Here is a 14,935-nt window from a genome sequence, read left to right as displayed (position 1 = left end):
TCGCAGCAGAGATCACCCACATACTCCCAGCCTGGTTCAGTGCAACATATGTCTGGTTCATTAGATGCAGCCTGTTCAGGCCTCTTCTCTTCTACCTGCTGAGACTTCATATCCACAGAATCCAGTTAACACCTCTGAGTCACAGGAGGCTGCCCTATCAGAAGACTACACACTTCCCACCTTCCCAGCTCAGGAGTCACAAGACCTGAGTTCAGATTTCAGCTCTGCCACTTACTGAGGCGAATACTTGTATCCATCTTAATGTCAGGTGGTCATGTTGAGTAACCTCTGATTTTTTATCTAAAAGTATTTCTTTTGGATAATTGAATGGAAAAACTACCTTAAATTGCTTAGTACAGGAGTCATCACTGTATAGTCTGCCTGCTGCCTGTTTATGGAAATAAAGTTTTATTGGAACACAGCTGTGCCCATTCATCTAAGGCTAGCATTTATGTTTATTGTTTACAGCTGCCTTTTTGCTACAGTATCAGAGATGAGTGGTTGTCCCACATAGTAGGTCTGTACCATGTATGAGTTGCTTACTCCTTTTCTTCTATTTGTCTTCACTCTTAACTGTATGCTCCTAATCAGTTACTCTCTAATTATCCAACCCCTCCCTAGAAACAGACTGACTACACTTTCTTTTAACAGTAATTTGCTGGAGAGTTTCAATTTCACTTTGGTCACTGCTGCGTCTTAGTGACAATAAGGAATTCATCTGGGGTGGATGGGGGTGATAGGGTGGGGGTGGGGCAGGAGGAGGTGAATAGGAAGCATTGTAGCTTCGCACTTCGTGAGTGGACTCAGTGAGGGACAACCACAGACACAGACCCTAGTTCAGTGTCCTATCTCTGTGTTTCATCAAACAACTACAGGATTTCGTTTGTTTATTGTTAGCAGGAGTACATGGTGTAAGAGCAAGTCGAAACATTTTTTCCCCCTAATTTCAGCATCGTTAAAAAAAGTATATTCTCCAATGTATTGTGATATCAATGTAGTGAAAAGAGGCCTGGTAAGAGAAGTCAGAAAATCTAGGTTCAAGTCTGGGTTTATCTTAGTTTTATTATGTTGGTCAAGCCACAACTGAAGAAACTTCAGTTTCTTCAGAACTAAGACTGAGGATAGTAATACGACTTGATTCCTAGCATGATCCTGAAGCACAAAAGATAATGCAGGTGGAAAACTTTGTCAATTATGAGGCCATCTGTAAAATGTGACACATATGTATAATAGGGTGTTTCAGGGGATTTCATTATTTTCTTTTTCTTTTTCTTTTTTTATATTTACATCAAATGCACAGTTTCAGTTTTTACAATAGGTTCTGATATCTTACAAGGCTGATCCCTAAGAATATTTGTATTTGGCTAGTTTTCCTGTTTATAGATTTGAATGTTTTTAATAAGATAAGCACTAAGCTTAGCAATTCGTCAATGTTCATTCTAATGACCTCCAAGAAACGCCCCATTGGATCTTTAGACAGAATTATTTTAGTAAGTTTGAGGAGCCTTGGCATCTTTATGTTGAATTTTTCCATCTAATAAAAATATAACTCTTCCTCTTAATTATTAAAAATATATCCCCCAATCAAGGTTTTAAAACTTTTAATACATTTCTTACTGAGCTTATAAATATTTTATATTTGTTGCTATTTGAATGGCTTTTCTTTCGCTTTATATTATCTGTCTGGTTATTGCCAGTATATAGAAATACTGTTGCTTTTTAGGTATTTATCTTATTCCAAGTCACTTTATGACTCCTTATTTAAATTAAGAAAGCTTTTAGTTAATTCTTTTGACTTTTTCAGATTGTATTTGTGTGATTTTCTTGTACTTTAGTACCTTAGTTCACAAAATTTATTCATTTTGTTTTTGTAACTTACTGCATTAACCAGAGAATCTAAAGTGATAATGATGCTAGCTGATAGTCCCAGCTACTCCGGAGGCTGAGGCACGAGCATTGCTTGAGCCTGGAAGACAGAGGTTGCAGTGAGCCGAGATCGTGCCACTGCATTCCAGCCTGGGTGACAGAGGAAGACTCTGTCTCAGAAAAACCCCAAAAACCAAACAAACAAAAACCCAAAACAGAGATAATCATACTAAAGGACATTCTTTGTGTTTGTTTCTGATTTTCAATGTTTACCAATTAATTATAAACTTTATTTACTTTAAGCCAAGAGCATCTTTATCACATTGAAGGAGCATCCTTCTATTCCTATTGAAATGTTTACTCTATAATTAGGAAAAGGTGTTGATTTTATCAGATGTGGTATCTATGAAAATATCACATTGACTAATTATTGTTGAATCAGTGAATACTCAGTGGATTATCTTCTCCTTGGAAATCAATCCCTGTGGTCAGCTGACTGGCTCTGCTAACAGTGACAGATGTGTAAACGGTGCCTTCATGAGTTCAAACATTTCAGGACCAAACTTTTTGTACAAGAAAGTGGCCCAATGCAGAAGCAAGGATTGCAGGAGTAGGAATCCCCCCGTTTCTCTCCTTGGACACATCTTCCAAAGTTGGCCGCTTTGAACAATCCTTTAAGGTAAGGACAATGGACATGGCAGTTGTTCACACCAAGAAGAAGACAGTAGAGGAAGGAACATGGAATATGGGAACAAAAATCAGCTGGCTGCTCAAGAAATGTGAAATTAGAAAGTAGAGAAAGATGGTGTCTTTGTATGTGCTCCTCCCCTCCCCTCAGCCAGGCCTAACAAACCCTCAGCTGCACCCCTCCACCCTGCTGACTACCCCTCGGAGCCTGCTCAGGCCTTTGGGCTTAGGACTGGGAGTGGAATTTCAATGCCATGGAACTCGCATTTTAAAATGCCATGCTCAAAAATATCGCCTGAAATGTAGGCAAATGAACTGCTAACATCAGTGTCTATACCGGGCTCTTGCTGGCACTCTGGCCGCGTGTATGACCTTTCAACACGGTATTTTAAAAAATGAGCAGTGCTTTCCTCTTCCCCTGGCAGCTCAGAATAGCCCTGTTTCCTTTCCTATAAACAAGTCATATCTCTGGGAATTTCTAAAGCTGAATATTGTCTGCTAAGAAGACGTGACTCACGCCATTTCCTGGCAGTTCTCATAAATTCAAGAACACCTCTTGAGGAAAGAATCCCAGGCAAGAGTGGCCACAGAGAGCCTCGGATGCCTTCATTTCAAACACAGGAAGCTGAGAGACAAAGGAAAACACTAGCAATCGTCCCTGGCCTCGGCATTCCCCTCTTCTGGGCTGAGTTCCTATTGTGGCTGTCAGAGCAGCCAGGGGACGCCCACTGGGAAACTTCTGGGCCGGTCTTCAGGCCTTTAGTCACTCACCCACCCCCTCCATTTGGAAACTCACCTAGCTTAGCTCCCTTCTAATTCTCGGGGTAGAGGTTCTCTGAGGCGGGATTCCCCAAGGAAATTACCAGGAGTTCACACACACTGGAGCTGTGGGGCTTCCTAGCTGCTTTTAGCAAAAACTCTGTGGCCCAAAAAAATCTCCTTTCTGCACATTCTCTTCCCAGCACGTCCTCTGCTCCTCCACCCACTGGCCCTGTCTCTCTGAGTCCCCTCTTCAGTGCCACATCCTTTTCCTCATATTTGCTAAATAGTCTAGAAACAAAGGAAAAGTGTTTTACTTGGCTTCTCCCAGCTCAGCCGTGTAAAAACCTCTGTGTGTATGTGTGTGCCTCTGTGTGTTTATTTGATGTGTATGTCTCTATGTGTTTGTGTGTCGACCACATGGGAACAATAATGCAAGGGGGTTGGTTGAAGAGATTGGATGAGAAAAGTTGGAAGAGTGGGTAATCAGGATGTTGCTTTAGTTATACCTACTTTTTGCCTTCTCATTAATGAAATGTCAAAGGATTGATTTGCATATGGCTCTGCAAATGCACTTCGGTGGGAAGGTTTAATTCCTGTTGGTCTATAGCATGCCCTGATATTGGTCTCAGAACCAGAGCCCTGGAAGCTGGAAGTATCCATAAGGGCATGATCCAGAGACAATAGTGACTAACATGTATAAAGCATGATGTATGTGTCAGGCATGATGGTATGTACTTCATATGTATTTTCTCATGTGTCACGACCTAATAATTTTCAGCATTTCACTAGTAAAGAAGCAGGACTGGAGAAGTTAAGTCGGTTGTGCAAGATTTTTTAAAAGACATGCCAAAGCTGGAATTTAGACCCATATCTATTTGGAAACCACAATCTGGCTCTTAGTCACTGTGCCATAGAGCTACCCTAAGAGAGTAAGATGGGATAGGAAGAGAGGGAAAGAAAGACAAGGAAGAAGCAGAGGACAAGTATGTGTTTACTACATTATAGAATTGAATGATGTAATTTCTCCCTCAGCTCTCTAGGATGACCAACTTATCCAGGTTTGCCTGAGATCTTTTTGGTTTTAGTACTGAAACTCTCACATCCAAGGAACCCCCTCAGTCTTGGGAAAACCTGGACAGTTAGTCATTCCATTGCTTACCATCTGGAAAATCTACTATAGATGATGTGGATTGTTAGAAGATAAAGCCCATCCATTTATGACCTAAAGAACCTGGGTTATTGGGGGATACAGTTGAAATCCATGTCATGGATAACTGCACATTATGTATATGTTGTTTGTATGCCTCTCACAGAGTTCTTGAAATTTTGAGTCCATAAAAGACATGTAATAGTTGTTGACTCGATTTATAAAGAGCAAGATAGATTATGAGTAAACATCTGTAGGATGAGCACCATTGCAGGTAATAGGACTTTAGGTAAAACCTAATCCATGAACAGTAAAGATTTTTTTTTTTCAATGTAAAGTTGTTTGCTACATGTATGTGCAATTTCTTTCAACACACTGAAAACAATACATTTTGACTAGATTTTTTTTTTTATATTAGAGTCTAGGAGTATTCACTTTGTATTACTGCTGTGCTCCTGAATGGTTCTATGAAAAAATAGTGGATTTTTATAAATCATATTTTCTGTGTATTAGGGATGTGAATTCTTTTGCAGAATGTGAATTCTGCAAAAGAGTCAATATGGCCCCTCACCTGTTTGGTTTTGCAAATGTCTGTTTTAGATAAGACGCTAGCTACAAGTGGAAAATACCTATGCCAAACACTTGAGGAGCAATAAAGAGTACTACTTTATTGGTGGATCTGGTTCGGCCCTGATACAGGTTTAATTTTCAATAAAACAACTTCTCATTTTCTTTGGAAATAGAACTGACTTTCTCTCCTCCTATGTCTGTCTCTTTCACCCTAATCTTAAAACTCCCCTACACAAGCATCTACTTCCTCTTAAGCTTTTTAAGCTTCTTAATGCCTCATCTTTCTGATGTGATGGGTTTGGGTTTTGTTTTCTTTTAGAGTTTTCGAAGAACTCCAGGAAGTGGCTACAGAGTAAAGTAGGATCCTGATACTGGTAGGGAGGCTTCTGCAATAACGATCTAGGGGTGACCAAAGTAGTATTGATTACAAGCAAACCTTGAAATGTGATCAACCTACAGCTCAGTTCAGTTCAGCTCTCTCCAGTTCCTCCATGGGAGCTTTGTTCTTCCATTTGAAGGGAGTAACTAAGACTGCAGACATCTTCCACAGTAGAAAAAATTGTGGTTTCCAGTCATATCAATTAAAAAGAAAAATTTGGGACAATCTGTTCCCTCCTCCAACTTTTTCAAAGGCAAACAGGAAACCTTGGGATATTTGTGTGTAATAGATACTGCTCGAGGCTGAGCAGTCACTCATCTCTCTCAAAGGTCCTTCCTTGCCTCCCTTTCCCCAAACGTTCATATAAAGACCCCTTCAATTTAGGTCCAGCTGACCCAAGCTGGGGAAGGTTATCTTTCTTTTTTACCTCTCCTTCAGGTGAGAAACAAGGCTGACAAATTTATGGATTTCAGTTATTTCTTTAATAAATTACTCCCTGGGATGTGATTCTTTTCTTTTCCAGGAAAAAGATGCTTTAGGGGATAAAGGTTTTAGAGAAAGTGGTGACTAGGCAGAATTATGCATTGTGGTGAAAGATACTCCACACTCCACGTTAGGCACTTCTAGGAGACTAGACATTGTCAGAGAAATACCCACAGAAGTGGACAGGGGTTGGTAAAATGTCTTCTGTGGACATTATAGTGATACAGCACCTAATGATGAGAATGCGTTCTGAGAAATGCATCATTAGGCGATTTCATCATTGTGCAAACATTAGAATGCATTTACACAAACCTACATGGTACAGCCTACAACACACCTAGGCTGTGTCATCTAGCCAGTTGCTCCTAGGCTGGTTACAAATCTGTGCAGCATGTTACTGTACAGAACATTGTAGGCAATTGTAACACAATGGTAAGTATTTGTGTATCTAAACACAGAGAAGGTACAGTAAAACATGGGTTATAATCATATGCGGTCTATCATTGACCTAAACAGCATTATGCAGCACATGACTATACTTTAGGATAAAGAGAGAAACACTTTTTTTCCTCCACTATTCCTGCTTGTTTAGTGTTTTAAACAGAACAAGTAGTGCTGAAACAACCTGGAGAACTTGTCAGTCGTTTTTGAGAATCTAAAGTATTTTTTCAGGAGAACAATTCCCACCACTTCTTTTTATGACATTCTTTATGTCTCTTGAGGGAACAGGAAAAAATGACTGAGTATTTCATAGGGTGTGGAGGAGAAAGGAGTCTTTCTGATGTGGTTATACAATTTCTTCCTTTTTCGACACGAGAAAACTGAGGCCCAGAGAAGTAAAGGAAGTCACCGTAGATCCTACAGTGAGTTTGCACGCATGACCCAGGCCAAAGCTCAGTTTCCCTTTTTAGCACTCTGTAATTACATGGGAATTACCTTCGGAGGATGTGTTCCGGGCCCTGGAACCACACGCATCAGCCCCTCCCGCTCCCTGTGCTATAGCTCATTGCTCACCTGCGCGTTGTTCTGTGCTGGCCCGGATATAGTTGGTTCGCCGAGCTGCCCCTGGGCTCCTCAGAGAGCATTAGTCATGAGCTCCTGTCTCAAGGGCACTGATTCATTTCTAGCCATGATTGCATCAGTGTGCATGCGTATCTCTTTGTGAGAGATGTGAGTCCATGTTGCATGTGTGGGAGTTTGCCAGAATTACAACCTTCTGCCCCTTCCTAGCCATGGCTAAAGAATAAAGCAAAGAAGAAAGAGACATCCACTTGGGGGCTTTTTACAGACTAGAGGTCCTGTTTACTTAAAGGTTATAAATGCTGCTGTAGGAAATGTTAAGAATTAAAATCATGATTACATTAGGCATCTGCTTTGCTTTCCGGTGAGCCTAACTAGCATTTGGAATCAGTGAATAAAGTGAAGGCAGCATTTTAACTGTCTCCTTGCAAAAGTGGCTGGGCAAGGATACTCAGGCTTGTAGGAAAGTGCATTGAGATCTCAAGATAAAAGGTTTTACTTGAGGGAAAGGTTATTGTTATTATTTTGAACTTTCAGAGTGGTTTCCTTTTTGCATATTTATGATATTAATATAATCTTAATAGAAGGTTTAATGTGCAAGTTGCTAAGCACATTGTCCAATGGAAAAAAATAAATTATACAACTATCGCAATGATAAGGCAGTTTTCTACTACATTTAGTTATCTCTTTCTTAAACGGAGAGACTTGCAGAAATCTTAAAAGCATACTGGAAAAGTTTCAATAATAAAATAGTTTAATTTTAAGATTTGTGTTTCAGGTAAATACCAAATGATACAGGCCTTTACAAAATATAAAATAAAATATAAAATAAAGTGAGCTTAAAATTTTTCATGATTATTTGATATCTGTTACTGCCGGAGAAACTGGATGTTGAAATGGACGAGACTGAAAACTGAAATAGATATATTCTTCAAAACAGTGTGTGAAAGAAGCAAAGGATATGGAGCTCTTAAGTGAAATAAATCTGAATTAGGCCTAAACCTATTTTAGCACTAGGCTTTGATGTAGTTTTGCACTATACATAACTTAAATGGAAAAGTGTGGGCACCATTCTTCTTAAATAGTTGGAACTGTGGCTTTGGCCCTGTAGATCATGTTTTATCAATTCATACGAAACAGAGATGAGACCCACTGTGTTATTGGATTGAAGTATATTGTATAAGCAGTTTCCTGCTATGTAAGTCAGTTTCTTAACCATGTGAATTGATTCAGCTACATATTTACAATCTCCAGCTTTTGCAAGGTCCTCATGGCAGCCCATATCCTATGCTTCTTTATTCCAAGAGAATGTTAAAAATTTTCACCATTCTCACTCTGAACAACCTTACACTTGGCTCATGATATTACTTTCTAATTCACAGAAAAAAATATAGCCTGTCAGGGAGGAACTCCCTCAATTTCTTCCTTCCCACCCCAGAAACAGTGACAGCCATACCCCTCCTTTCTTCCTTCTTTCCCTTCAAAATCCTCCTGTGTCCAGACTGGCCCCTCCACCTGTGCTTTGGGCTACATCACTCCTACTCCCATCTCTTCAGGAGGTTTGCTCTTTGCATTCAGTGTTCTCAATCACTCTTTTTCTATTGCGTTCTTGTTCTCAGCACAGGAACATACTTAATTCTTTCCCATCTTAAGAATATTTTTATGCATTTTCCTTAAACCAGGGTATCCTAGCTACTATCAAGTCTTCTGTCCACATAGACACAGCATAGTTTATACTTAGTACTTCTACTCCCTTATCTTTCATTTATTACTCAATTTAGTCCCATCTTACTTCTACCCTTACCACTCCCTAGGAAATGCTCTCACCAAGGCCATCCAGCATCTTGTAAATTCTAAGTTCAACAGCCTTTTGTTAGGCTTCAGATGGCTTGACTTTAAGGTAAATGCTTCAATCATCTTTGACTCCTCCCTTTCTCTCACTTCCCACATCTGGTCCCACAGCAAATTGTGTCAGCTTTACTTTGAAAATCTGTCTGGAGTTTAACTACTTCTCACCATCCCACTGCCACCTGGTCCAAGTTACTATCATTCTTGCCTGAATTACTGCAATGGTTTCTTAACTTGTCTCACTGCTTCTGCCCTCACCCTCCTCCACCCTGTTATCAACTCACAACCAAAGTTGAGGGCTTAAATTAGATAATGCTATTTCCTCTCCTAACACCCTCCAATAACTTCCCATCTCAGAGTAAAAGCTATAGTTCTGAGTATAACGCACAGGGTTCTACATGATCCTCCCCTTCTGCCTGTTTTCATCTTCTATTAGTCCTCTACTTCTCCAGAGCCAGGACTAGCTCAAGGCCAGAGAGATGCCTAGGGTGTGAGTTGAAAGAATTAAGAAGGTGCTCACTCTCAGGGGTCAGCTGCACTATCAACACCTTCTAAAAATCGCTCTTCTTGACATTCTCCTTTCTTTGCTTCTGTTGCCTGGTTTTCCTTCAGCAACTTTGACTTTCTCCTTAATTCTACACCTCCCACCCTCATCTAAGAGCATGATATAGTCATGGTTTTGTTAGATTTTTGCAGTGCAGATACAGAGTTAGATTGCTTGGGTTCACCTTTTGCTTCTAGAACCATGTGGCCACAGATAAATTACTTAAACTTTCTAAGCCTCAATTTCCCCATTCGCAAAATTTTAATCATACTGCCTACCCCATAGTATTGTTATGAAATTTAAATAAGTTTAAATTAAATCATGTAAGCATTTAGTGCAATACTAAGCACATAGTAAACGTATAATAAATATTGTAATTAGTAATTATTTTTAGTAGTATTAATATTACTCTTGTACCTGTCCCCTTAAAGCCCAACATCCTCTCTGTTAAGCCATTTGAGTTTTTCCAGAACAACTGCAAAATATGAATTCCTGGTACATAAGTGAGTAATTTTGTCTCTAAAAGGTAGAGAAGAGAATAGCATATTTTACATTTCCTTTTTTTGGTAGGAAAAATGTTACAGATCACACTTTTGTCAAGAAGCCAAAGAACAAAGTTGATTAAAACATTATGCCTGGAAATAAAGGGGAACAGGACATCAGCAAAATTCTTTTTATCAATTCACATGTTGAAGACATGTAAGATCAATAGAACACAAAATGGAAAAGAAATCATAATCATATGTGTGAAGACTAGCAGGTATTTTTTTCCTGTGCACATCAACGGGCTGTATTGTGGCATATACATGAAAGGGTGAAGTGCTTGATGTCTTTAGGTTATATTTTCCTAAAACTCCATGCTACTAGGAGAGAGGATTTTGTTTAATTAACAATTATTTCAGGAGTCATACTGTGAGATGCAGTGTTAGGATGCATACTGGGGAAGCACTAGCTGTGGGTTCAGCAAGGAACTAGAAGATCCTTCTGCCTGGAATACTCTCTCCCCAGATTTTATCATGACCATCTCCTTCTTGCCACTAGGGTGCCCGTTTCCTAATCAGAGTCAGAACTCTCCATCTCATTTCTCTGTTTTTTTCTTTCTCAGACCTTATTGCCCTGAAATTATTTTGTTTACTTTTTGCTTTCTTGTTTACCATCTGTTCCCTTTCTCATTTCCATGAGAAAATGAGACTTCTTTGTCCCTAGAATCTGTAATAGTGCCTGGCTCTTGAAGACATACAGTCAATGCTTGCTGAATGCAGTAGGTCGTACCTGGTTATCAAAGCACTCATAACTTTATTCCCAGAGAATAACTGGTGATTGACAATATGCTTCCTTAACTTGATCGTGTTGAAAGAAATAGTTAAAATTTGTGAATATGACAAAACCACAGCCAGAAGGTTGTGATTTCAAGATACTGTGAAAAAAAAAAATGTGTTTACCCTATAAAGGTCCACAGGATACCAAGCAGAAGGTCTCATACAAGTGTTGAAATGAGGGAAGAAGTGGAATCAGTTTTTTAAAGATTAATGAGATAATACAAACAAGCACCCAGAGAGAACAACGCAGTGCAACTTCATCAAGCTTCCTTGGAGCTTCACCAAGAGTTTATGCACCATAGTACACTCAGGTTTTTAAAAAGTGTTACAATATTTCAGAATCAGTTAAAGGACCCTATAAATTCCTCCCAGAACCCATTTTCTTTCCTCCTCCTTCAGAATTTACCACTATACCAGAGAGTTAGAGCTCGCTAAAAAATCTAAGTTGGGGTCGTATGAAGTTTCGGCCAGAGAAATATGAATTGAAACCACTTTTGGATCAAGGCATTCAGAGCAAGGGTGGTCACCCCCGTCCTTCTCTGATGTGGTGCATCTTGCAGGCCATGTGCCCCAAATGTCCAGATACAAGTGCCACTTGACTCGTATCACACTCACATCGGATGAGGAATATGTCTTTATAAAGCCAATGGGATTTTGGAATGTGCTTATTGACACTCCATAGCCTATTCTTTCCTGAGTAACATAGACATAACTGCTCATTTGGGTGTTTATTATTTATTGTTTTAATAACATTGCTGCATATATATGATGTACAGATAATATTCAGGTTATTGTAATGTTTTGAAATATGCTGTAAGTGGTATGATACGCTAATATAGTTGTGTAACTCTCCCTCTCAACATGAATTTTTGGGGATATATCCATGTTGATACTTTTAGGCTTAAGTTCATTTAGTAAACATTTATTACAGTTCATTCATTCATTCTCTGTTGATGGACATTTAGGCTGTTTGTTTTTTTCTGTCATAAACAGCCCTGAAATGAATAGTTCATGTCTCCTCCTGCTTGTGGTAGGAGTTCCTGGAGAGTTTATATCTAGAAGAGGAATTGCTGAATTCAAGGGTATGTGCAACTTCAGTTTTACCAGGTATTGTGAAATTGCTTCCTAAAGTTATATCAAAAAAACTTGCCGTTTTTCTTTAATGTCATAATTCCAGCAAACACCATTTCTATGATTTCAAGTAGCTTTTTCAAATTATGTATCCTCAGTGATATACACTCAGTACCTTGAATAGATTGAACCAAGTCCATCAGGGTAAAAAATCCCTACATGGATTTTAACGTTAAAGATGAGCTCTTGGATATTCTTTAGCAGACTAAACTGTGGTGCAACTGGCTTAATTATTGAGGTTTTTACTCTTTTCTAACAGGTAATTGTCTTGGCTTGTTGGAAAAATAACTTAATGGTATATCATTGCACATATTTCAAAACCACATGCAAAAGAGTATGAGAAAATAATAACAAATGCTTTCAAGATGTAAATGCAACCAAAAAGAGGCTTAAGAATTCATTTCCCATTAGCTCTAGTTCAAACATTCAAACCTTCCACTTTTGAGAGTGATATGCTTGTCAATCTAGCATCTGGCAGAACACTGATGGCATCTCTCAGCAAGATAACTCTCCAAAGTTATCTTGAACCTGTGATGGTTTGGACTCTACAGAACTATCTGAAAAGCCATCAGTTATCAGCTGCTATTCCCAACAACCTATAATTGTGAGTTGGTTAAGATTTACTTTACTTTACTTTTCTTTTCTTTTCTTAGACCAGATCTTGCTCTGTCACCCAGGCTAGAGTGCAGTGGTACAATCTAGGCTCACTGCAACCTCTGCCTGCTGGGTTTGAGTGATTTTCGTGCCTCAGCCTCAGAAGTAGCTGGGACCACAGGTGTACACCATCATGCCTGGCTAATTTATGTATTTTTATTAGAAACGGGGTTTTGCCATGTTGGCCAGGCTAGTCTCGAACTCCTGGCCTCAAGTGATCTGTCCACGTTGGCCTCCCCAAGTGCTGGGGTTATAGGTGTGAGCTACCATGCCCTGCCAGGATTTTCTTTCTTTTTTTTCTTTCTTTCTTTCTTTATTTTATTTTATTTTTTTTGAGACAGAGTCTTGCTCTGTCGTCCAGGCTGGAGTGCAATGGCGCTATCTCAGCTCACTGCAACCTCTGCCTGCCAGGTTCAAGTGATTCTCCTGTCTCAGCTACCCAAGTAGCTGGGATTACAGGTGCGTGCCACCATGCCTGGCTAACTTTTGTATTTTTAGTAGAGACAGGGTTTCACCATGTTGGTCAGGCTGGTCTGAAACTCTTGACCTCACGTGATCCGCCTACCTTGGCCTCCCAAAGTGCTGGAATTTCAGACTTGAGTGAGCCACTGTGCCCGGCCAGATTTTCTTAATTGAACAAAAGAGTAGGATGCAAAACTAAACCTATTCTAAAGATGCAAACAATATCATCTCTTTCATGGATATGAAACAATTATTATTACTGCTGTTAATGTAAGGTAATATGTTTAATTTTAGTATTTTGAATATGTTTAATTTTAATATTTTGAATATTTTTGATGAATTTTCTAAGCCTAAATTGGTTTTCTACATGTATGCCAGCATACATATCTTTAAGAATTTAAGAAATTCAACCCAAATGACAGGATCAGTCACAGGGATTGTCAATGCCTATGGCTTCAACTGTCCCTCTTGGGGTCATGCCAACTGAATCAAATCTCTGGACACCTCCAGACTAGATCTCTGTGCTGATCACATTCCTAAATATCCAACATGATACTTGACAGCTTCACCCAGCTACAGCCGACTCTTCAAATTCAGCAAGTCCAAAGTTGATCTCATCATTTTTCACTCCAGTTCATTTTCCTTCTTCAGGCAATGCTTAGATAACAGTATCACCATCTATCTAGTCACTGAACGCAGACATTTTAGGTCACCTTTCTCCTCACATGTCACTTCCTTTTGAAACTATCCCCCTCACTCCATCTACTATCATTGCTGGCTCTGATTCAGGCCTTCATTGTCTTCTGCCTGGACTATCACAGTAGTCTCGTATTTATTATCTCTGTCTCCATTCTGGTCCCTGCCAGTCATCCATATTTCTTCCAAAAAGAAATTTTAATAAATGCAAATGCCATTCACTAATATTGCTTACTATTCTTTCATGGCTACCTGTTTCTTTGCAGGTGAAGGCTTTTTTTTTTTTTTTTTAAACCAGGTCTTGCATAATCTGATATTTGCAGACATCTTATTTCCTAACAGTTTTTGGCTGGACAAGAACACAGGATGCATATGAAATGTCTTGTAATTCCCTAAGTCCATCTTACATTCTCAGCTACCTTGCCTTTGCACATGCCTTCCTTCCAACCAGAAGATGGTCTCTTCATCAAGGGCCTGTGCAAATGTCATCTTCTTGGTTGCTCCTTTAGTGCTCTCTGCACACTTCAATCATCACACATTCACTCCTTCTGCTGGGCTGGGAGAGCTCCTAGAAAGAGGGATTGAAATTGTATTCATGTCCATCATGCAGTTTGTGTGTGGCAGCTCAGACCTGCTACAGATGGGCGGCCAGCAGTCAATGAAGGGGGTGTGGTCAGCTTTCTTCTTCCTTTCTACTCTTACTCTCCCACATTGCTAACCTGACTTTCTGACCCTTCAAGCACTGAAGCCAAGGCAGGGCTTAGAAAATCTTTAATGTATTCTCTTTCTCTTCCGGACTTTTTTTTTTTTTTTTTTTTTTTTTTTGCCAGGCTGGAGTGCAGTAGTGTGATCTTGGCTTACTGCAACCTCTGCCTCCTGGATTCAAACAATTCTCCTGCCTCAGCCTCCTGAGTAGCTGGGACTACAGGCACACATCACCACACCTAGGTAATTTTTGTACTTTTAGTAGAGACGGGGTTTTGCCATAATGGCCACGCTGGTCTTGAACTCCTGACCTCAAGTGATCCACCCGCCTCAGCCTCCCAAAGTGCTGGGATTACAGGCATGAGACACTGTGCCTGGCCTCTCTTCTGGACACTTTCATGGCTTCTTTGAAGACATTGCTGATACTCTTGCCTGGATTTCCCTCAACCCAATGAATAGATCTCTATTGTGGTAGTGCACAGGAGCTCTCATCCTCCTCCGATTGCCTGGTCATGATAGAAACCCCAAGCCAGTCTTTTTCCCCTACTCACTCAACCCACATTTGGACAAGTTTGGAAAGCCTGCCCTGCTGCCCTCAGAAAGCCTCACTACGGAATTAATAAAGATTTTTATACCTCGTTGATGTAGGTCTGGTATCTGTC

General features: G+C 39.8%; 1 long non-coding RNA gene across 9 annotated transcripts in view; it reads left to right on the top strand.

Moving 5' to 3' along the window:
- The window catches only part of LOC103217718 (uncharacterized), a 267,900-nt gene that overhangs the window by 204,712 nt on the left and 48,253 nt on the right, over positions 1 to 14,935 (top strand). For 5 of the 9 annotated variants that reach the window (XR_012094288.1, XR_012094287.1, XR_012094282.1 and 2 more), the window contains 2 exons: positions 9,877 to 10,066; positions 11,619 to 11,732. The exons of 1 other annotated variant lie outside the window; for it this stretch is intronic. This is a non-coding gene — a long non-coding RNA (uncharacterized lncRNA). The remainder of the gene's footprint in view (positions 1 to 9,876; positions 10,067 to 11,618; positions 11,733 to 14,935) is intronic. 3 more of the 9 variants (XR_012094285.1, XR_012094283.1, XR_012094284.1) reach the window with 2 other exon arrangements.

The sequence above is a fragment of the Chlorocebus sabaeus genome, chromosome 10, assembly GCF_047675955.1.
Source record: "Chlorocebus sabaeus isolate Y175 chromosome 10, mChlSab1.0.hap1, whole genome shotgun sequence".
NCBI classification, from domain to species: domain Eukaryota; kingdom Metazoa; phylum Chordata; class Mammalia; order Primates; family Cercopithecidae; genus Chlorocebus; species Chlorocebus sabaeus.
This window is presented reverse-complemented; position numbering and strand designations above follow the sequence as displayed.